Source organism: Salmo salar, chromosome 11 (genome assembly GCF_965601325.2).
Source record: "Salmo salar chromosome 11, fSalSal1, whole genome shotgun sequence".
NCBI classification, from domain to species: domain Eukaryota; kingdom Metazoa; phylum Chordata; class Actinopteri; order Salmoniformes; family Salmonidae; genus Salmo; species Salmo salar.
Window position 1 is genome coordinate 22,626,524 of NC_138301.1, and position 25,009 is coordinate 22,651,532.

A 25,009-nucleotide genomic window follows, 5' to 3' on the forward strand; every position below is an offset into this window, starting at 1 on the left:
AATTAGTTGTCAGATACATGATCTGCTTTACAGACTGGTTAAGCAGTACACAAAATGTAATAATTATCTGCTTACCTTAATCACAGGCATTATGAAAGCAATAATTCGTGATGTTTTTAAAATCTAAAATTCAGATGTAGGCCTAGCCTATTAATTCGGGTAAAATGTATTTGATTTTCGGATTCTTTTTTCTGCGGTCAATCCACGATGAAGCATCTTTGAGGGGAAAGACGAGTTGCTGGTTTTGAGTCGACGAGTCTGTGCTATCCAGTCTGAAGTCAAATGGCGAGTGATTGGCGATACTCTATCGAATTTAAAGAGCAATTAAATGTTCAAAACAACAACGCCTTCTGAGGGAGAGGGAGTTAGCTCAAGGAGAGAAACTTCTGCAGGGGCATGTCTGTATCGCTACTTCTGCATCGCTGTGTCTCAATCGGCTCTCTCAACTTCTAAACTCACTGTTTCTCTTTTTTGATTCACGTCTATTTTCTTTGCATGTTATTATGCCTTTGCACTTTAGATTTCGTCCAATCCATTAGCATGACTTCATTTCTCTCAGCGCGTGCCTTATTAGGTTTCTGCAGAATCATTTTAGGATATGTTCAATGTTTCTCAACAATTACGTGTCATCTGTCACTCATAATGCATATGCAAAAAATGTATATGAAGCAGTTACCGATCAAAGACCAACAAACCTGAGAGCTTAGAAGGCTACTTGGTAGGCTACTTTTCATTTATTTTAGGCTACTTCAGAAGACTTAATGAGGACGATCTGTTTGTGTCTAAACGGTTGTAGGCCTGTATTCACATTTCAAAATAAGGTGATTAGTTGCATAATATTCACACTCATCTGGTAAATAGAAGATCCACCATCAGCTTTCTATTGTTGTGTGCTTTCCAAGGTGCTGATACACATACTGTCTTTAAGAGCAACACACTGTAGTTCTCAGTCTGTGTCTCTAGGCTGCGTTTAGACAGGCAGCCCAATTCTGATCTGTTTTTCACATATTAGTCTTTTAACCAATCAGATAATCTCTGAAAAAGATCTGATGTGAAATGATCCGATGTGATTGGTTAAAAAAAATCAGAATTGGGCTGCCTGTCTAAATGCAGACATATAAACTTCAATATCAATCATTTCTGTATTTCCAATAAAAAACACTTGAATCTTTTAGACATCTGTTGAATTATTTATTCTGTATACACATTCAATTCAACAGCACAGAAGTCATGACAAGTCAGAACTCAATTACAAAAACATGCTTTGCATGATGTTAGTGTACAAGTATGTGTCCCTTTCTTTACTGCAGGTATGTACTGTCTATCTCTCTGAATAAGGATAATAGTAATAATCAGGCAATGAGACGGCTATTAATCTGACTGCTTCAATAATGTATCCAACACATTTCATGTTGAACATTCCCTGATCACTATGAACACATGCAGATAATATTTGTAATAGGAAAAATGCAGCATTTGATGGATATACAGTAAATGGATGGAATCTTCACCAAACAATGTCTTTCTTTTCACTGTGACAGTCAAACATTAAACAACATTTGCAATACAGCCAGAGGGTGAGTCATTCACATTTATTTGCATAGAGTAGTCAGTTCTATTCATAAAGTAACTAATTGCACATGACAGAGGATAGACATCCAGAGAGCTTCTCTTGTAAACAGCCCACACATTAGGGCACTGTAGTGCTTCTCTGAAGCCCAGTACACTCCAGAGTACTCTACAGAGTACAATAGGGACCAAACCACACACACACACACACACACACACACACACACACACACACACACACACACACACACACACACACACACACACACACACACACACACACACACACACGTCCTTAAATTAAGGAATGAACACAAGTTGATCACATCCCTTTTGATTTAACATCATACACACATTGTTTTACATTTTGCTGTAATGTTAAAAATGATGTTGAAACTATACACTCACTCTCAGCTGGGGAACATTGATTACCCAAGTGCAATATATCTGCAGATAATCCATGTGCAACTCCTGCAAGCAATGTCTTCAAATAACTCCAAACATTGTCCTTACAGTAAATCTATCCAAACATTAACTTTAGGGGGGATTCTTCAGTGCCCTCATTTCTCAGTGTTTGACTGGAGAGGATGCCAATGAGGAAGGCCTTGCATGACATCCTGGGATCTGATATGCTATTCCCATTGGTGCTTCTAGACCGACTGCCAGGGCCCAGGGCCCAGGACTCAGGGCCCAGGACTCAGGGCCCAGGACTCAGGGCCAAGGGCTCAGGGCTGGTGGAAGAGGCTTCCTCTGGAGGTTGTCAACACCAGCAGGACCTGGAGGCACAGAGATCAAAAACAACATGTAAGTCACCCATGTCACATTGCTTAACACAGGAACCCAGAACACAGCGCATTGGCTAACTGTAAACAGTGACCAGTATTGTTTTAGGTCACAGTAAGATGGAGGGATGACAATGATCTTGGCCTTGATGCTTGATGCTTGATGCTTGATGGAATCTAGTCTGGGAGCAGGGAATATGTCAGTCAGTGACTGATTGGTTAAAAAATAAATGTGGATGTACAGTCTTCCATCTATTTCTACATTAGATTATTCAAAACACATTAACACCAGTTTCGGTACTTGGAGTACGCCAATAGAAATGTTATGAAATAAGGATAATTGTGTTACAGTATGTGCAAAGCAATTCCAGAGTGGACAGAAACAGGAAAGGACAGATTTTACCAATACAAAGAATCATTGTGAATTCATGTGGGATATTGAAGTTTTCTGATAACTGTGTTTATTGCTTCATCCTTAACTGTCATCAGCTTAACAACTAAGACAAATCTAGCAGCCTCTCATCAAGTTTTGAATATACACAGGGGCAGTCTACCCGCACCATTACCAATTTCACCAAATTATATATAGAGAGGTTTCTGGACAATTTAATCCCACTGGGGGACTTGGCCAGACCCTTTCTCTGTCCATTTTTCACCCTCTCCCTTATTCAAGCCCCCTCTTTTTTCTCTTCCTCCACAATGCAGGATCTCTCCCTCTTTCTTTTTTATGTTCTCTCATATATTTTTTTCTCTGTGGCTCTCCCCCCCCCCCTCCAAACCCTCAGACAGCATGCAGCTTATGCAAATCATCAGCCTTTTATGCTCAATACTCGTCCTCAGTCCTGAATGAGACCTCAACAAAACACACACACACACACTCAGGTTCATTTAAAATGTCCAAATACACATAGCCCCCAGTGTTCCCACTCAAAGTCTTTAGCGCCATTCCAGGCCATTTGTATTCGAAAGCCCCAACCTGACTGGATGAGCTCCCAGTTAGTAGGGTAGGTAGAGGCAGACAGATGACAGGGTCCTGCTTCTACTGTCCCAGAGAGGGAGGGAGGGATGCATAGGAGAGAAAGATGGGATGGGAGAAAGATGGAGGGAGAGTGAAAGAGACAGGGAGGTAAGGAGTGAGTGATGGAGGGAGGGAGAGAGGGGAGACTGATGAATATAAAATGTTCTCTGTGTCGCTGTGTTCCCAGGCTCTGGGCTGTGTGCTAGGGGACAGGAGGGGGACGGGAGGGGGACAAGAGGGGACCAGAGTGGGGGGACAGGGTGCCTTTGCCCAGCTGTAAGGGGGACCTAAGGGACTACTCACACACTTTCTGACAGGCTGTCCCTTTCACCAGCACATAGCTGGGCCCGCCAGGCCTGCTACCATAACAACGCTGCAGCCCCTCTGTCATAGCAACGCCACGGAAACACCACGGAACACTGGGCTCCTCCAGCCTGCCTTGGACACGACCATCAGGGGAGAGGATGGGAGGGGGTGTTGACAAAAGTAGATGAAGAAGTACTGAATGTGAATCAGAGTCTAGACATTCCCACCGCTGTGAACTTGAACTTGACAGACAGCCTGAAATGTTCACAGGCCGTGTGAGTGATGGGCAGATAGAGAGATACAAGCAGTACAATGGAGGTGCAGACTATCTAGTGATACATTTCCTTAACCTTTTTCTAAATGATCCCACAATAAATTGATACAAAATGCCTTGCTAACATTTATGATGAAGTGGTCATTAAAACTTGTTTGGTTGACCAATTGGTTGCCCGCATTTGGTGAATACACCATAGCCTTTAGCTAGGGCTGTTATGGCCGCTGTCTCCATACTAATGCCTGTAAGCTGAGGCAGGCCCATGTCTGGGGTCCAGGCTGTTTATGGCCACTGGGCCATGGGAAGAAAAGAGATGTGAAAGGTCCCCTGTTGCCGTTACAAAGCTGAGAACAACCCTTGGTGGGATAATCGCGTTTATCCCCAGATTAAGACGAGATCGCAGCTGAGGTATCCTCACAGGGGGAGAGGAGAGGGAGTGTAAAACATACAATCTTTAGACAAAGCTCAGAGCAGGGTGTGTGATTTAGTCCCTTTTATGGACAGGTTATAACATTGAATGTGATGGAAGATTACTTAAATGTGTTTGTCTACATGGGTCTGAACCCACCAGTCAGTTGCTAATTCTGCCTGGATCATGATGAAAAAAACGGTCTAGATTCATTGGTTGTGTTTAGCAGGGGGGGTCTTGATAAAATCCACAAGGCTTCAGCTACAGTCAGTCACAGTACAATGTGGGATTTGGGAACCACAGCTTTAGGTGTTCAGTGGAAGTGTTACAGAAGCATTCACAGCCATCATTCTATTCTTATTGTTAACCCATCCTCTAACAGCCCACTTGACCTCATGAGAAATGGTAGAATAGAGCTACGGTAACACTCTGAAAAGAAAGAACTCATTTTCTAGTCATAACCCAAGTATGATCGGTATCTTGCATTTGATTCAGATTGAGCTCCTTAGTGGGATAATACAAGGTGGTTCCAGACAGCTCTCAGACCCCTGTTCACCCTGTCTATTAATATGCCAGCTGCAGCCTCTGCCACATGGAAACACAGACAGACACACAGAGGCAGACAGTACAGTCCCTCCCCCAACACACACACTGACTGTCCACACACACATATAAACACACAAAAGTGTTAATAAGTGCATAAAAACACACAGATACTATGCACACACACACACACACACACACACACACACACACACACACACACACACACACACACACACACACACACACACACCACACACACACACACACACACACACACACACACACACACACACACATCCTCCCCACCACGTTACATTCTGAATGGATAAGCCTGTTAACGCTCAAACATCATTTCTCTCTCATTACAACTGTTTCAAACGTGATATTTAAGTGAGCTCTTCTGTGCTATCCCTCTCACATTCTCTGTCATTACTTTTGTTTACCTCTCATTCCATTGTTCCTGCATACATTATCACCTATTATCATTGTCTGAATGCCGTGCTGTGAAATACTGTTGTCTGCCCCTTGGTAAAAAAAAACTTCTCTCCCTCCTTTCTCTCTCATTTTCCCTCTGGCTGCCTCCTTTTACAGGGTAATATATTGTGATTGTCGTTTAATTAATAGCCTGTCTGTGGCAGAAGGGGAATCGGGAACACAGTCTTCCACCCAGCTCAAATGTAACAGAACATTCTCAATGCCAATTTGTTCATCCATACTAACAAATTTATGCTTTTTTAAATCCTAAGATTCTGTAAAGATTTTACATCTGTGAATTATTGAGAATTGTTCTCCCATAAACAACCATTAATATGCTGGCTGTTATAGACACAAGGTAGTTGAAGCAGGGGGACAGTAACCCCCAGCGTACTCAGTGAGTTAAGATACGTTTAGGTTTTCCAACATTGTAACTATGAATTATATTTTAAACACATGCCTCTGATTATCCTTTAAGTTATTATTTTAACAGTGCAACATCATTTAAAAAATAGCTAATTTAGGGCTTTAAACTAATTTGATAATTTGTGCAAACACACACACACACACACACACACACACACACACACACACACTGAGACACACTGAGACACATTTACTAACACACACAGACATAAATACATAGAAAAACGGGGGGAGAGGGGCTGCTTTTCTAGGGGGCACTCTCATGGTTTTGGCGCTAATGCAGGCATCTGGCAGTGTCTGGTCTGGAGCGTCTTTCCCACCCCATTACCCCCTGTGTCTCCTGCAGCACCCACCCACACAATGGTGGGAAAGAGGGGTGGTGGACCTCCGTCAAGAGCTCTCCTCACAAAGCAGTCATTGTGGAGGGGAGCCAGGAGCAGAATGATAATGTGGACTCCATCTACTGTTTACCAACAGGCAGACTAGCTACAGACAGACAGCTGCAGTACACAGTACACTACACCGACCTGCAGCCCTGCAGCCCTGCAGCCCAGGCTCAAAGATCACAGCTCTCTGTTGCTCTCTGCTCTGTTCCCCAGTGCCAGGGGCTAAAAGAAACATTTAACAGGAATCTGTATGGTTGTTTTGTACGTGTGTGTGTGTGTGTGTGTGTGTGTGTGTGTGTGTGTGTGTGTGTGTGTGTGTGTGTGTGTGTGTGTGTGTGTGTGTGTGTGTGTGTGTGCGCATGTGTGTGCCTGCATGCATGTGTGTCTTTCTGTTCACGTGTGCATTTCAGACTTCCATGTCTATGGGCACCCTACAATGTGGAATTAGTCACATTGCGGAAAGATAGCATTGTCCCATGCTCTTATAGAACACATTTAAATCCAGCCAGGTCACTCGTGATACAAGTTAATATTAGACTTCCATCCATGTCTGAGGACATCGGGAGATGATGTGGAAACCGGCCACCAGAGGCAACAGTGAGTGCTTTTACAGTCAAATAGGTTTGGGTTTTGCTAGGGTGTTGTGGACAGGATGGAGGATGGGCTTAACGTTGCATGTTCTAATTCAGCGATAGAAAGATGTTTTTGAGATTTTTGTTTTAAACCTATCCCAAACCTTAAACCTTAACTTAATAATTCGGAGTTAACGCCTAACCTTAAGATTTTGGAGTTACAGTAGTGCCTAAACTTAACCCTAACCTTAAAAATGTGGAGCTAATGCCTAAACTTAACCTTAAACACTTGGAAATGTGAGGTTTGAGAAACATGGATGAACGTCTAATTCTGACGTGAGACTGTGAGAGCTAGTTGTTCAAATCAACGTATTTTGGTTCACACAGCCAATGTCTAATGAAAACGTGCATCTACTCGGCACATGTGCATGCAGAATGCAACATCAGCAGTCATTACAGTAAAAACATCTGCCTTAACCTGGTGCTGTCCTAGGTCCTGAATTAGATTCCAATGCTACTGCATTCACTGACAAACCACTGATTACATACTGTACCACTGGCTCCCACCACATCACCACCAAATAATTCACTGTGTCCAGCGTTAACAATCAGGGTTAAAGAGAATGGGGAGATATGCATGTAGACTACTGTAACAGCAATAGTCTTCTTCATTAACGGGGAACTAGGCCATATGAAATCAATCCACCCAATGAAAACAAAGAGATCAGTCATGTTTACAGATTTCATAACCTTTAAACCTGTCAACCAGGAGGATTATAGACAGAGCATTCTCTATATCACCCCCCAATTAGTAGTAAGAATCATCCATATACAAGTCCACTGTCTCTGAGTAAATGGGACATGAAGCATCAGGATCAAAATACGTCTATTTTAGTCCCACAGTCAGTCTGAAACGGAACAGTCTTTTTATATGCATTCATGTGTTGAAAGTAGAATATTCAGTATATGAGAATTTTATGACAGATATATGGTGGAAAATTATCACTGTAAGAACTTTCTCTCACATGAATGCAAAATGACTCACATCCGTGCTCTGTGAGAATAGTTGCTATGGCACCTAATCCACATAGTGGAAATTATTAATTAATTGATACAAGCCAGATGTGATAGTATTCAAACACAGGAATAGACTTAACAAATTATATTCAATGTCATAGGCACACACACACACACACACACACACACACACACACACACACACACACACACACACACACACACACACACACACACTTATCATCATATTTACATCAAATGCTATTCATTATGAGATTCCCTACAACTGATCGTAGGTTTAATTTACACATTGTGTGTAGAGCTAGTCCTTTGCTTCTTCCAGTAAGCTTCTTTATATCTGCCCATCCCTGTATTCTACACAGTGACACATCTGCGATGGAGGCCTTGAGAATATGCAAATCAGGTATGAGGAGGCCCCTCCCCCCCGTGGAGAGACTGCTAGTCTAATTAAAGCTTGCTTGGGCATTAAAGGCACAGTTGTCCTTTGTTGTATTAAAGGCATAGTGGATTTCCTTCATCATAATAAAGGCACATTTTTTTCTTTGTTATGTTAAAGCTACAGTAATCTTTGATTGTAGTAAAATACATAGTGGTTAATCATTTATCATCCCATGATGAATACATGCGAGTATGGGTAGGCTAGGCTACTGTAGATCTTTCATCCAATGCATGTAAGATGTATAATCACTCAACAAGCATTGTGATCTTATTTTTTGTGTACAAACAATTAAGCATACATTTTTGGGGATATGAATTAATGTTGCTCCAAATGAATGCTATTTCCCTACATGATTTAGTGGGGTATTATCCCTAAATCAAAATCTCATAGAAACATAATATAACATATTAGGTGGTACGTGTCTATAGACCTATTTTTTTTGTAATTAAATGAAATCATAGTTTAACAATTGACATTATATTTAACATATATGAGGCATTAGTCTATATGTATTATAAGTCACTCTCTCTTTGTATCTGGTGTGGTTTTGTATGGCTGCCATAAAGGCTTCATAAAAAGATACCCCACTGTAAGGGATGATCTACACTGGCTTTTACATTTCATTAGTTACAGTAAAGGGACTTCAGGATTTAAGGGATATTCGGTTAAACTGGATATTTTTACATTTGGCAAAAATGTATCCCACATCTTCCACTTTGCTGTCGCGTGTCTCGTGCAGCTAAACCCCACGCGCATACAAGGCTGCAGCCCGCGCCTCTAATGTGCTGCTGTGCCTTTAAAGAGGGCTCTCTCCTCGTTTCTATGCAATTATGTTAATATACAGAGCTTGTCTGGTGCTCTTCATTAACCGCTGCAGTTGCATCATTGTTTCCTTTATTTGTTATCTCTGTAAAGCCAATGATTCAGCAACAGGCTATATTTTGGTGTTTTCTTCCTTACAAATATGTGGTCTTTAATAGTGATGGATGAAGTAGGCCGTATGTAAAGTATTTTTTATAAATATTAGCGTTTATTTGTGGTTTTCTATTGCAAATGATCCTATCTCAAGGTCGTGCTTTGCATCGGGTTTGTGTTGGACATCGGTTTCTAAATAGGCAGACAAGGTCCTACCTTCAGTGAGTATGCGAATAATTCCTTGTTCAGAAGAATATGATTATTTATTTTCGATATCAAATATTTTCAGTACATTGTGAGATTACATACATTTAATATTGCATTGCAGTCTGTGTAATATTAGACTTTGTGAAATGCAGTTTAACGTTATATCAACCACATAACCTACATTAGGTAGCCTACCCTTTTTTCATTTATCATGCCATATTCATATTCCTAGCTTGTTAACATAATTGTCCAGCTAATTGTCTCAACGTGTAATTTCTAAGTTGCATAGCAACAGCAGTCTGTGCAATGAAAGCAATGACCTGCTCTGATCATTAGAATCATTTCATCCAGTACTGTGACCAAGAGACATATTTTCAGTTCAAGGTGAGGTGCCTATACGGTAAACTTCAATACCTATGTCCTCTCAAACTACTATAGAAACATCTATAGTGTATAAAAATATATTGTATAGAAATACATTTGCCCTGTTATATTGACTGATAATTTAAAGCTATGAAAAAATCCTACTGCAATTATAGTCTTCACCATAACCCAGATGATAATATAAACAGAACATGTCGTACAGTACACCATCCAACATGACTGGTAGGCCTAGCCTACAGTACTGTCAATCGTGTTTCCCTCTCTATGATAAACACACAGATACAATCATAGTTGCTGTTGTCTTATTTTGTGAATATGCACATTTTTTATGACAGATGTAAATAAATAAAAAAGTGCTGATAATAAGGATATATAAACTGTAGTTAATCTCTGTTATACATAAAGACAACATCTGAAATGACTGAAACTAATTTGGGCTAAATGAGTCACCCCCTGTGCACATTTGTTCTTTTTTTGAATAGTTTTTAGCTTAATATCAAGTAGACAAAGTGACCAAGAGTGGAAGTAAACAATGAGGTGCAATGATGGAAAATGAAAAGGCCTATCACTTTGTATTATGTAATTCCATGTGCAACGTAAGCAATATCCAGATCTTTGAGATTACAGTATATACAGGAACAATTGTAGCTCGAAGACATCTGGTAGGGTGCATATGAATGTGCAAATGATGTACAATAGTCGTGAAACACAGAAGATGTACGTAGGTATTAGACACATTATAGTATGAGGTATGAATGCATACACCATAGACGTATCGCGAGTGAGACAGAAGTTGTAAGCTAAGTATGAGAAAGCAGTGGGTTTAGATGTGAGACACATATGTAAGATGTATGTATGAGACAAACAGCGGTTTGAGATGTGAGGGTTGATTGTAGGTTTGAGACAGATTGAAGGTGTAATGACTAAAGAAAGAGTGAGCTAGCTCTGCTCTGTGGCTGAAGGCCACAAGGACGTCATCATCATCTCACATGACCAGATTTATGTAACCTGAGAGTGCAAGGATTGTGTGTGTGTGTGTGTGTGTGTGTGTGTGTGTGTGTGTGTGTGTGTGTGTGTGTGTGTGTGTGTGTGTGTGTGTGTGTGTGTGTGTGTGTGTGTGTGTGAGAGAGAGAGAGAGAGAGAAAGATATATGTTCAAAATTAGGATTATTTAAGAGATAAATATTTATTCATATGGAAATACGTCTATTTAATGTGGTGTATTGTAAAAAAAAAAGATAACTGCTTGTTTGTTGCCATGTGTGCTGAACGCACATGACAATCAAACATTCATACAAGGCTATTGTCAGTTCGTTAATGCAATGCCTCGTTAACATCTAAACAGTAATGGATGGGGCTGCTTTTTCTCTAGCCTACAAGCGTTCATTTATTTAATATCTCCTAAGCCCTGCCACACTCGTTAGCCAGTTCAGACTGGAGAGGGTAAGATGAGGGCTGACAGAGGCTAGCCTACTGATGAGGGGACTGATGGATAAAAGCCTGATAGAACCAATGGTGCAGCCAGCCCTACCTCATGCCAACACAGCCATTTTAGGAGCAGCAGCAAGACTCTCCATCAAGATGGCTTCCGTAGCTCAGCCCCAGTCAGTCACACAGAGTCCTCTGGCTGCCTGCGAGGGGGGCCGCTCTAACTGGCAGCTCCTTTGTCCCCGTTGGCACAGGGTGGAGGCATCTCGCCCGTCCTTTTCTCCGGGGGCACAGATGGCACCAAAGGCTTCCGGTGATGGAGATTTAAGGGAAGAGGGACAAGGGGGTTGGCCTTTTTCTTCCCCTCCTGCTTTTTCCTTTTTTTGTGACGACTGTGCCACTTTCCCCTCGCTCAATCCAGACCTGGTGTGAATGGCTGGCAGTCACTGTGGAGGAAATAAAGCACAAAACAGACCCCCTTTTATCACTGCCATGGCAACTACCACATAATCTGTCTTTAGGGAAATAAAAGGACAGAAACTGTAATTCCTTTGTATCCGACACAGTCACACCACTACAAGGTACTAGACTCTGGGTGAAGCTTTTGATAGTAATCCTAATAGAGTACAGTCTGGTTATTTGACTCAAGCAATGGTGTACAGTAGGCTGTATGGCATATATTGCACTGGCTTTGTGCTACCCATAGTGGCTGCAATGTTGCTTTAGTGTGTATGTGAGCCGGCTGTCGTTTCAGACCGTGGGAGAGGATCAGTGTATTAGAGACAATAGAGAACGAGCCGCTCTCAACATCATTAATTAATTAAAGGGGTTGCCAGCTCGTCAGAGAGTGGTTAGATGCCGGGGAGAAAAAACATTACCCGCCAGCCACCCTAGATCTTGCCAGCAAAAAATGCTTTGTTGTGGTGCGTTGTCCCGTTTAGCATATGGTCTGATGCAAAGAGCGCACTAGTTCATCAGTACTTATTTATTTCACAAAAAAAGATTCATGAGTAAATTGATGTAAAAGACACTCGTAATACTAATTTCTATTTTAGCGTTCTAATCTATGCCTTCGTGAATAAAAGGAGGAAATATAGTTTCAGGCTGTAAGATGTACTCAGAAGAGCAATCTGATTGGTACTGTGGCAAGTCAAATGAATTTAGCGTCCATAAAGGAGGTTATTCTATGATTAGCCTATAAAAGCAGAGAATGAGAGGGAGTGGGAGATGGAGACTGTAGTTCCTCCATCTTCAGGGAGAATGCATTTTTGAAGATCAGTGAGGAACGTGGGTGGTGGGTGGGTGCCTGGTCGGGAAAACAAAACCCAGATGAGATGAAACAGGCAGACAGCCTCTTTGTAAACAGAATGGATTCAGAGGAAAGAAGTGGATGAAGCAGATGCTGAAGTTTCAGCGTTTTCCCTCCTTTACTCCTCTGCTCTTTCCTTCTTTCTGTAGTACAAAGCTGAAGGCAGCAGCGTCAGAACCTGACGACTACAGGGAGCAGGCTCAGATCTGGGTCACACTGCCACCAGCACAAACCAGGAACATACTGGAGCTTTTACCCATCTTCATCTCCACCAAGGCTCCCATGGAGGCATAGAGAAACATGAAGCCAAGAGGCACAGAGCTGCATCCGAGCACCTGTCATTCACACCCCCATTGGTTCATGTTCATGTTCTGTTTTCAACCTCTCTCTCATATTCTCTCCTCTCATCATGCCTCTCTAGATCTGCCATTGGGTGTTACTCTACCATATAATATGCACATGTACTGTATACCTTTCTTACCATATAGTAGACAGCGTGTGCTGTTCACACTGCAGAGTTTCTGTGTGTATCTCAGGCAGCCACTGCAGTGACAAGGGCACTGGATCAACCTTTGACAATAACAAAGACATTTCCAAATACAATACAATGCAATAGTGAAAAAAAAGCAAAAACACATCCATTAAAACAATACGCTTGAATTCTCATCACTAACATTCAGCGACAATTAATTTGATCATTGTCGGGTTATAGAATAGTCATGCCAAGGGTTCTTCTACAACATTCAAAGGACACGTTTATATGGATTAGGCCTAGAGAAGAATTGAGTGGTGAGATAGGTGTGGTTGAATTAGATAATGTCTCCATTCTTCTTTGTTGGGACTTGTATGGACCAGAGCCTGCATTACAGTTAATGATGAGGAGATTCAGATAGGCAGGCTGGAGGTGGTGGACACAAGGCTTTTGTTTTGAGTATAGTAGAGGTACAATCAGAATGCAGTTAGTGAAGAAAGGTGAAGGGTACAATAAATAATAATAGATGGATATTTTAAACATATATTGAGATTGATTAGAATATGAAGTGTTCAAATCAAGTGAGTTAATAGTAGTTGTTCATTTCCATCATCAACAACTAGCCTACTTTCAGTATTAAAAGACCTGAGGAGGAATGTAGATATCGGGCTACACTTGGGTAATGTAAAGGCCTACACTTGGGTAATGTAAAGCTCACAATAGACGTCAAGAGGATGCGGTTTTGGTTAAGGACGAGATTATCAGAGTAGCGACTTGTAGGCCCTACGTCACTGTGTTGACCAGTGGAAATTCTAAATTGTCTGGTGACACACTAGAATGGAGAGATCCGTCCGGTCGTGGGAAAAGCTCGCTTGGACGTTTCACAAATCCACCGTATAGCCTCCTTTACTGAATCAAACCAATTAGCCAGGAGCGCGCTCCAGCCATTGAGCGCCACTGTAGGCTCTGAGAGGAGTTGTTGGTTGAATGAAAATCCATCCCCGGATTTGGTTCTCCAAGAGAAGCTATAGAAGTTGCCTTTTGAGGGACAGCTATAGCACCGTGAAGGGCCAGGCAGAAAGTCCAAATTGAGACACTTGAATAATTTGGGCCGATTAGGTGTGCACACAATGCGTCAAAGTATTGTGTGACTCACATGGGAGGTATAACGCATTTCAAATCTACAAAAACCATGAATATCTTAAGTGTTCTTCCTTTCTAGGTAACACGACTCAATGTGAGAACACAACTACATTTTTCTATTTTTGAAATGATGTGTTTATGTAATGACATGGATCGCTTGACTTAATATCGACTGAAAGATATCATTAGCCTACGCTTTTTCAGAATTTCAGTGCAAGGGCTAGGTAAAGCCTACATAGCTCATCTTAATCAGGACCGTCTTTTTCATAGGCGTTGGTCTACAGTAGGCCTAAATACGTCATAAAGGCTAATATCGGCCATTTTCTGGAAAATTAAAACGTTTCCACATTTTTAAGAATGAAATCAATATGAGCTACAAATCTTAATCCATTTCATTAAACCATAATTCCATATGTGTTTGCGTGTACGTAAACCTGATTTATGCAGTGAGAACTATAAGGAATACAGCATCAACTATGGATACTTTGATGCAACAAAGCTTTATTCATATTCAGGCCTGAATACCAATTGTTACAGTTCACTCATGTGACTGGATAAAGTTATGTATTCCTCTGACTGGAAAAAAAGCCTTTTTATGAAGTATTTTTCGTTTTAGAAGATGTTTTAGGCAAAAACACTCCATATGCTTTGCGTGATGGAATAAATAAATATATAAAGATCATTCAAGCTCCAAGCATACTAAACAAAACTGGGACAAATATACACTTCAATTCACAGCATGATTGTAGAAAATTTTGACTTTTCATTTAAAGGCATGCTATAAAGATGATCCTACTTATATTTTGAGAATATCTTCTCTAAATTAAATATGAAAACGTATTAAAAATAATTTCGGGTTGTAGCAGGTTTTGAGGAATTCAGAAGTGTTTCAACAGATGTTTATAATAAGTGATTAGGGGAAATTGTTATAACTTACCGGAAAGGCACTGAGGTATTGGCCTGTAATTGCATATCAATTATGTTATGTGTCTTTACTCCCAGACACCATTTATTCCTGTCCGAGTCGCAGGTTTGGAGGACATTCCTACTTTCGGTTAGCTAGCTTTATGACGGCCGAGTAACACTCATACAGCTAGATAACCAAAGATAGCAACCGACTCCTTCTCGTACATACTGCCAGAGTATCGTATGGGTTCCACCTAACATGGAAAATAAACATTTTGTTAATGCAATAATTAGCCTAATAACGATATTGCTACCACCAATTGGTATCCATAAATGTGCCCCCTTCCCCCCAAAAAGATAATAATAATAAATAGGCCTACATCAATAGACATCAATAGAAATATCTCTGATTATTAGTTGATGTGCAGGCCATGGGGTCGATGAATAAGACCCTGGGAAAGGTTTTAATCTCTCCATCTCTAACTATTCTCACCGATATAGACCCGTGCATGGTGACATCACTAGCATGTTAGCCTATAGGCCTACAAGCCTGGCCTGGACGTGCAACCAGCTTCCCGCCTTTTGTGAAAGATCCTTAAATTCTGCAGAACTTAAATCATCGCCATATTAAATCCTGAGTCACTTTAGAGTAAATCGATCAATAGACTCTCAACCAGTGGAGGACTTGGCTAACATTGAAATGTTCTATTTATAGGCCTATAGCTCTGCTCCCATACACCATCACCATCTTCAACCCTTAACATTCCAATCCCACTACATATCTTATGACAATAATGATGGTCAATTCATGTAAAAACATATCACAGGCGATTTAATTGCATCGACTGGCATCGTATTTGCACGCAGTAGGTACGTTATTATAGGCCTAGTGACTTTTCCAGAAAAATAGCCTGTGTCTATTATGGTAAGGACTGCATACGTCACCTATGATCATTATAATGAAATTATATGATTATTATTATTATTATTATTACTGTCATATTATTATTGGAATCCTTAGTCTATAGGCTATTTATATATCTGGATATCATTTAGTTTCTTACCACTCCTGGAAAAATGTATCTATTTCAAAAGATCATAGAGGACACCAACACTAACACACAATTGGGCTATTCATTCACTAATTCATTCATTTCTCACAAGAGAGTGTAAAAAAAACAAGCTAAATCATGTCATCATGTAGAACGCGTGAAGTCCTTTAGACCATCATTATTTTACCGGGTTTAGTATTGTGGCTAGTCTATCTATAATGAGCCTCCTGCACATGTTTTAATAAAGACTAACCTTGTGATGAACCCACGTTTCCCTTTATCAGTGCGTCTTACGTCATAGCTTTTAATTGAAAAAGTCACGAAAAATAGTGATCTTGTAAGCAATTTCCAAATAATTTCGATTTAACACATCAATAATTTAACACAACGCAATGTTGTTTGTTATTAATATAATGCAACAATTAAAATATTTGCAGAAATGGACACAACTTTATTGCTATGTTACAGAATAGCCTAAATAATTGCATATTTTATGTACATGTCTTTGTATGAGGGTGACATTACACATCCTAATGTATGGATGAGGATATTCCTACAAAGCAGTTAGGTTACCAGGCTATAGGCTACATTTGAAACTGCTCAATTTCATCACACCGACTATCTTACTAAATGAATGTAGAAGATAATATAACCAATAGCCCATAGAGATAAAACCCTTAGCAGTATCTACATGACCAAAAGGACTGCGTTTATTTCACAAATAGGCCTATACATGTCATAGAGGCTACACAGGGCGATGTAGATCTATCCGCTCTTTCGACTATATAAACCTAGGCTTCAGTTGATCAGATCAGACACAGGTTCATTTGTCCCATAATTAGACAACTTTATGTAGACTAGATCAATTTAGACTCTTTAACACTGTATATAAATATATCATTGATGGTCAGAATTGATGGCTGCGATATGGTAAACAAAGATGAGTGTCTGCAGCTAGCGGTAGGCTATATAGCCTAAAATAAACTCATATCGACGTCTATTGAATAAGGAGTGCTTACTTTTCAATGCGAGGAAATTTGTCCTGGTTCTTTTGCCATCCAATGGAGGGCTGCGCACCCGCGTGGAAGGCAGCAGTAAGGGTTCCGATATAGGATGAGAAGCATATGGCTAGCCTATAGAATAGCTTTTTACCGAGGAAATGAAATCAGATTATTTACCTATGAAGAGAGGACAGTACAGAAAACGATAAACGCTTCTCATCCCAAATCCGCCTTTGAAGCAGGCGGAGGCAGCCGGTTTCTAAAAGGCGCTGTCGATGCTCAACGGATCCATGTCGAATTGGTGGTCTATTTCCGAGGTTGTGAGATCCCTTAACCGTTATTTCACTTGTCTCTCGTGGATGGCAAACGAGATGGTATCTCTCTACGGATTATAAATCAAAGCGCGGTCCTACCGTAGCCCGTTAGTTTATCCATTGTGGCTCTCCTCCGTGCCTCCGTTGCTCTCACTACCCTGAGAGCATAGAGTTTTTTCTCTAAATGCTTCTTCCTCTGACAGTTCTCTCCTGCAGTGACGTCACTCCAGCAGCAAACGGCCGAGTGACCAATCACAGACAGGCTACATAGAGGGAAAGTGTGTGTGTGTGTGTGTGTGTGTGTGTGTGTGTGTGTGTGTGTGTGTGTGTGTGTGTGTGTGTGTGTGTGTGTGTGTGTGTGTGTGTGTGTGTGTGTGTGTGTGTGTGTGTGTGTGTGTGTGTGTGTGTGTGTGTGTGTCGGGTACAAGAGTGAGCATACACGTGTGAGTTAATCATGCTTTACGCGTATGCCATTTTATGAGAGAGCGCTTTTTCTATTCATTTTTAGGCTATAGGCTACTTGAGATAATATTACCGCCTGTTTATTACACTATATAAGAAAAATATCGAAAGATTACCCCAAACTTGGCTTCTTAGGGCAAGGGGTAGGCTAGAATTTGATTGCACGGGTTTTACGCACGTTCGGTGACTTTCACGTAGGTTTATACCTGTGTGTGTGTGTGTGTGTGTGTGTGTGTGTGTGTGTGTGTGTGTGTGTGTGTGTGTGTGTGTGTGTGTGTGTGTGTGTGTGTGTGTGTGTGTGTGTGTGTGTGTGTGTGTGTGTGTGTGTGTGTGTGTGTGTGTGTGTGTGTGTGTCGGGTACAAGAGTGAGCATACACGTGTGAGTTAATCATGCTTTGCGCGTATGCCATTTTATGAGAGAGCGCTTTTTCTATTAATCTTTAGGCTATAGGCTACTTGAGATAATAATACCGCCTGTTTACAATTTGATTGCACGGGTTTTACGCACGTTTGGTGACTTTTACGCAGGTTTATACCTGTGTGTGTGTGTGTGTGTGTGTGTGCTTTATGCAAAATTAGGTAACAGAAATAGCTAAACATCTCTTTAATACCCTAAAAATGTAGCCCTTAAAAGCACCTTATAGAGGCAAGCATTATGACAGTGTTATTACTACAGTAGTATTTGTGTTTATTAGATGTACTCCCCCCCCCCCCCCCCCCATTAACTCTGTATGAATGTTGTTGGATGACGACATACTGAGCTAGGCCTAGTATTGCACAATCCACCTTCGGGTTTTGGTGTGGCAGATTTAAATGAAGCTAATTCGGATGAAATAGGGTGCTAGAATAGGCCTATCATTGAAGAAGAGAGAGGGAATCTATTGAAACTGGATTTTGCCTTGTAGTTCTGTGCTTTGATACTATACGTGCTCAGTCTAAGATGTGCTCTGTGGTAGATGTGCTTAGTAAAGATGCTGTGTAGCTATTCATAATAAATTAACTATACATCTGTTAATGTCATTTCTATGTCTTTATCATATTTATTAGGCAATATTATCCTAGTTTTTTAGTATGACATTTTTTTTCTCCAACCGTTTTGGCAAACTGTCCAGGTGGGCTATGGGTTAGTGCGTGCTATGTGATGAGACGTAATCAATGCAGCTTGCTATATTTTCATATAACAGCTGAGCTATTTAGGCCTGCTGTCTACACTTTTAGCGTGAGCATTTCCTTCTCGCTAATCCCCCTTTTAACCTTCAATGCTTGGCACTCTCCATGTTTCATGTTTGAAAGCAGATATTCTACACCAAAACGTTCCGGTCCAGCAGTGTATGTAGGCTACTTTAATCCAATAGGCAATGAGAATAGAGAATGTGCAAATACTTTATGGAGGGTAAACGATTTGTATAGTTCATAAAATGTCGTGATCTAATTTCTCTAAACTATCAAACCGATTGAAGTTTCAATTAAGTTTCCAATATCACAACCAACAAATCAATTTTAAATTAACTCAAAAAGCTATTTGGACTATGTTTTGTGGGTATACAATTTTCCCCAGGCTTGGAAGACGAAATTCTTGAACTTTTTTCTGATCTCTTTTCTCCGTTTGGCCCGTCGGACAGGGAAGTAGAGAAAATAATATGCAGAGATACTGTAAAAAGTGTACTTTTGTTATGTACCATTTATGTACCATTTAGGTACCATTTAGGTACCATTTTGGATGGTGGACCAAGCAAAGGTAATGCATGAATATACGAGCTCTCAGTGATGGAGCACCTTGTAATAAAATTGATCTTAATATGTTTTGAATAGAAATACATTTATTTGCGAGACAACGGCAAAACGGCAGGTTATTTTTGAAAGGCTTTTTGGAGTAGGTATAATAACTGGACAGGCTCGACTGTGCATTTTGTCTAATGCAACAACAACAACTAAACATGTTACTGAAGGCATTCTAGTTTTTATTTTTGGTAAAATCATATGGTTATACTTGTGTGAAGCAGATTGTCTTTACTTGACTATTTACTCAATTAGATCACACACACGAACGCACGCACGCACGCACAGACGCACGCACACACACTATATATCTTCCTCTATTATTTCTTATTTCTCGTGTTTTTATTATTTTTAAGTTTTCTTATTAGTTATACTTTTTTTATATTGAATACTGCACTGTTGTGTAGGGTTTTCAAGTGAAGCATTTCACTGTACTTGTACATGTGAAAAATAAACTTGAAATACACACACAATCTTTATCTCACACACATATGGAATTTCGAATGGATAAAAATGCATGGATATTAGCCCATGTGTGTATCATATTCATTAATCGATCATAGACTCATGTCATGGACTAATGTCACGAGGGACTTTGTGGGGTTGATAGCTCAGGCAGTGACAGGACACGTCACGAAGAGAGCGGGTCAGTTCTTGACCTCTAAACCCCGGGTTTTGTTATAACAAAGTGGTGCTTTCACTGAGTCCGGTCTCTCCATGTAGAGAGGGTCATTTAAGGTTAGATTAAGAGCTTGTGTCTCTATAGACGGACGGATTACTATCTTGTTAACCAATTGTGCGAGCCATTGTCAGATAATGCATTGTAAAATCGTTTATCAAAATAAAAAGCATGCAGTGATGTTACCCAGGTCAGCCTAAAAATGATCTCTTTCCATAGCCTATATTCACACATATTAACCTGCTGAATCTCCAGATCAAATTGTTGAAATATATCCCAAATAGTAGGTTTTTCAATCCGTAAATCGAATACATCGAATAATGCTGAAGTGCGTATAGACTTTTTAAACTTATTTTAAGTCACTGACCCGTGGCTTGACCGTCATCTGAAAAGAGAGGATAGGGCCTATAAGAAATCCATGAATAGGCTTGAATAATGGTCCACTTACTTGGGTTATACCGACATCTAGCGCTCGATTAACGTTTTTTCATTCCTCGTGTTATCATACTGTAAAGTCAATGGAATGTTCTCTCGTCATAACCTCTGTAACGCTTGTAATCGAAAATGCAATATATAATCTTAATTGGGCAATTAAGGAGAATTTCGTAAATATTAGGTCTATTTCAATTTGTTTCAAAATTGTAATATAGGATTGCTAATTGTTTGTGTCTGATGTTTTGTAATATATCAGAAATGATGGTAGTAAATCACCAAAGTTATAGTCGAGACACAAACATCCTACAGATAGATAGTTTATATTTTATATTTCTCCCCCAATGCATATTCTCATCTTCTAAAAAAGTTTACAAACTACAATCAATATTCTATAAGATATTTTTTCTAATACGCAAATATAATACACACTAAACCTAGGAATTAGATTCACTGCACAAAGAGTCCTTGTTTTGTTTGAAGAAGTCAAATGCAATCTTTTCCATGTTTGGTGCAGACAAGACTGTAAAATGAGTTGTATAGTCCTAAATTAGCTTTGTTATTGCAGTTGGTTAACAAATGAATGAAAGTGTTCAATCTGTAACTTTAGAACTAAAGTTGTGTTCTAACAAATGGCAGTGCACAGTTTCAGAGATCTATAATTATAGATATTTTTTTTACATGATTATTAAATGATAATAACATGTTTCATGTGTTTTAATTTGTTTGCATTAGTACACTCCACCTTATAATAAACAATAACATGTTGACATATCATTGAGACACGCCATTTCGATGCATGTGTGTGAGTCAGTTAGGTAAGTTGGGCCAACAACAACAAGGTAACCTGGCAACATGTGCGTGTGTGTGTGTGTGCGTGTGTGTGTGTATATGTATATGTGTGTGTGTGTGTGTGTGCGTGTCTGTGTGGTTGTGTGTGAGAGAGATTTTTTTAGGAAAAAAATGGCTCATCAGTTTAAAGCAAAAATAAAATATTATCTTACAATTGATTTCGTTGCAATTTTCAGTAAGTTGACGCGCGCCCCAAATGTCCGAAATAAGGTGTCTTGGACGGGTGTCAAACACATAGCCTAAGCAAGGGATGGGCAACTGGCCGCCTGCGGGCAGATCCCCATTTGAAGTGTATAGAGCAAAGTTGTTCTTTAAAATCAGTATTGATTAGGCCTATATGACACAGTATATGACCGATCAAGCTTAATTTCCATAAGTAGAGTACAAAATGCATACACCATTATTATGTGTCAAAAAAGAACATATATTTTATTAGTTGACCCTCCGTATGGAATAATGTTGGGAGGAGGCGATGGACCATTCATTACACATCTGAAATGACTGCAGTGGGTGGGTTTATGATGGAAATACGACGGAAATCCTATTAGAAAGTTAAACGAAACGATCACCATTTACTTACCCCCCTCGAGTCCTCGAGTCCTTTAGTTCCGCTAGGACTTGTCATCAAGGGCAGGGAAAGAAAGGCTACAAACTTTTCCGTTTGGAATTTAGGTGAAGTCGCTCCTTCCTCCTGGAAGGATATGAGTAAAAATGTTCCAGTCATTTGCCGCCATCTAGTGTATGAATCCATAAAGTCAAACATTTAAAATGGTAGGCTATTTGACACTAACAGTCAACAATGAATAACAAACACACTTCGATTAAACAAGTGGGGGGAAAAAACAATTTATCAACAAATGGTTTCTACAAACGTATGTTCCATAATATGCATACAACATTTGATGACCATCATCAAATTAGGAAAAGGGCAGATGCAGCCTAGCCAGCACAGGCTGGATTGCAAATGTTCGTAAATGCTTGCAAAACATATCTGCTTTCCAGACCTGAACCTTTTAGTTGGGTCTTTTGTCCATTTATTAGCAGCAAATATTAAAATAACACGAATTAGATACTGGCAGATGTAATTACCATCTGCCATGTCATAGTTCCAAAGGGTTAACAGTGAGAAAGAATAGTATGCTCTCCTTACCTATGCATCCCTAATTACTGGTCACCTGTGTGTCAATGTAGGCCTACATGTGACCATGACCCTTGACCCAACATAGTGCCCTCTACTGTAGGCCTAGCCTAGAAATGAATTGGAATATACAAAGACAGACAAACTATAGACAGCACAACACAACAACTATATAAGTAGGTCAACATGGCTCCTATAGCAGACATGGTTAACAAATCCATGTCCTTTTGTCGCTGTCTGAATTGCAACACTTTCCACACTGCGACTCTCAGAGAACTGCTCGGCTACATGCAACAATGTGGGGCGAGCACCATTGTCTTACATCAGATTGCACGACGGCCGTCTGCACTGATCAGTTTTTATATCAAATTATTTTCTTGCAGATATTTCAAAGTAGTGTGATGGATATTATTAAAACTCAGATCTACTGAAAAGCTTAGAATCCACCTGTTCACTCCTGTCTCAGGACGTAGCAGAGGGCCATGGAGGTGACTCGTCTGTCAACCTGTAATTACAGCTCAGCTACCAGGAAGAGGTGCTCTTCAGGCTTGTCTGGAGAATGCTAAAAGATAGCATGTCAGTCGGTAAGCCTACAAGACAACAATATGAATTTTGCAGGTGCACAAATGTGTAAAAACCTAGTTTATGAAGCTTAGTTTAATCTACACTGAGTGTACAAAACATTAGGAAACATTGTTCTTTCCTTGAAATAGACTGACCGGGTGAATCCATTTTACATTTACATTTTAGTAACTTATCAGACACTCTTATCCAGAGTGACTTACAATTAGTGCATTCATCTTAAAATAGCTACTGTAGGTGAGACAACAACACATCACAATTGTATCAAGTACATTTTCCCTCAACAAAGTATTTATCAGCTAAGTCAGTGCTAGTAGGAAAAGCTATGATCCCTTATTGATGTCACTTGTAAAGTCCACTTCAATCAGTGTAGATGAAGGGGAAGAGACAGGTTATAGAATGATTTTTAAGCCTTGAGACAATTGAGACATGGATTGTGTATGTGTGCCATTCAGAGGGTGAAGTGTCTTTGAATAGGGTATGGTACAGTAGTAGGTGCCAGGCGCACCGGTTTGTGTGAAGAACTGCAACACTGCTGGGTTTTTCACGCTCAACAGTTTCCCATGTGTATCAAGAATGGTCCACCACCCAAAGGACATCCAGCCAACTTGACATAATTGTGGGAAGCATTGGAGTCAACATGGGCCAGCATCACTATGGAACCCTTCAATGCCCTGACAAATTGAGGCTGTTCTGATGGCAAAAGGGGGTGCAACTCAATATTAGGAATGTGTTCCTAAAGTTTTGTACATTCTGTGTACAATCAGGCATAAAGTCCTGAGAGACAGAAAACACATTTTTAATGAAGACTTCAATAAATCCACTTGCTCTGGGTATTTTTCTCTATTGGTGGTTCTGGGTTCAGACTGCAGGCTCTGGGGTGTGAGCTGATGTTGATGAAGAGACAGCGGGACCTCAAGGTGTAGACACAGAGCACCAGGTTCTGCTCCTGCAGAACCAAAGGCTTGTCCAAACTCTGCGCTGTGTACGGGAGGCTCTGGAGCAGCAGGAAGACTGGTGAGCCTATTAATTGCAGCCATTCAAAGATGACTACACCAGTAAAAGCCTACTTGTTTACCCAATATTATACAAAAGTATAAACCCTGGGTCACTGACAAGGCCACTTGTGGAAAACCCCCTGTGGCTCCCCTAAAACGTAGAAGTTTCTGCAGCCCAGTCTGACATAGAAGAGGCTTAAAGGACACTCTTGACCTGTAATACGACTAATCAAAATATAGAACCGACCCTTACCTTAACCAAAGGTGAGTTCACTCATCTTATTCACACTGTACACAAATGAAAGGACTATCAGTAATCCTGATAACTGTTGTCAAGTTTTCTAATGATACCGCTATTCTTGGTCTGATGTATAAAGATGCTGATACTACTGTGTACAGGTCAGAGATTCAAAGGTTTGTCAAGTAGTGTGATGAGCACCATCTCATCTTTAATGTAAAGAAAACGGAGGAGATGGTGTTTGACCCCAAATCTGTCGACGATCACGTGCCTGTGGTTGTCCACAATGTCAACATAGCACAGGTTAGTTCGTATAAGTACCTGGGTGTACACATGGGCAATGTGCTGAGTTGGGAGGTCCAGGTAGAGAGTCTGCTGCAGAGTCCAACAACACCTCTATTTCCTAAGTAGACTCAGGGTTTTTGGAGTTGACCGGAAAATAATGCTCCTGTTGTCAGGGAACTCAAAGCAGCAGGAGGG

The 25,009-nt window shown here is 40.4% G+C and overlaps 2 long non-coding RNA genes across 2 annotated transcripts; one reads left to right on the plus strand and one right to left on the minus strand.

Moving 5' to 3' along the window:
• Positions 1–1,169: 1,169 nt before the first annotated feature.
• LOC106562251 (uncharacterized) lies at positions 1,170–13,051 on the minus strand. Its single transcript, XR_006757524.2, has 3 exons — positions 12,963–13,051; positions 11,276–11,618; positions 1,170–2,345 (listed from the first exon to the last, which is right to left on the minus strand). It is a non-coding gene; the product is annotated as an uncharacterized LOC106562251 (long non-coding RNA).
• On the plus strand, positions 5,161–13,154 carry LOC123725139 (uncharacterized). Its single transcript, XR_006757526.2, has 2 exons — positions 5,161–9,375; positions 12,631–13,154. It is a non-coding gene; the product is annotated as an uncharacterized LOC123725139 (long non-coding RNA).
• The last annotated feature ends 11,855 nt before the right edge of the window (positions 13,155–25,009 follow it).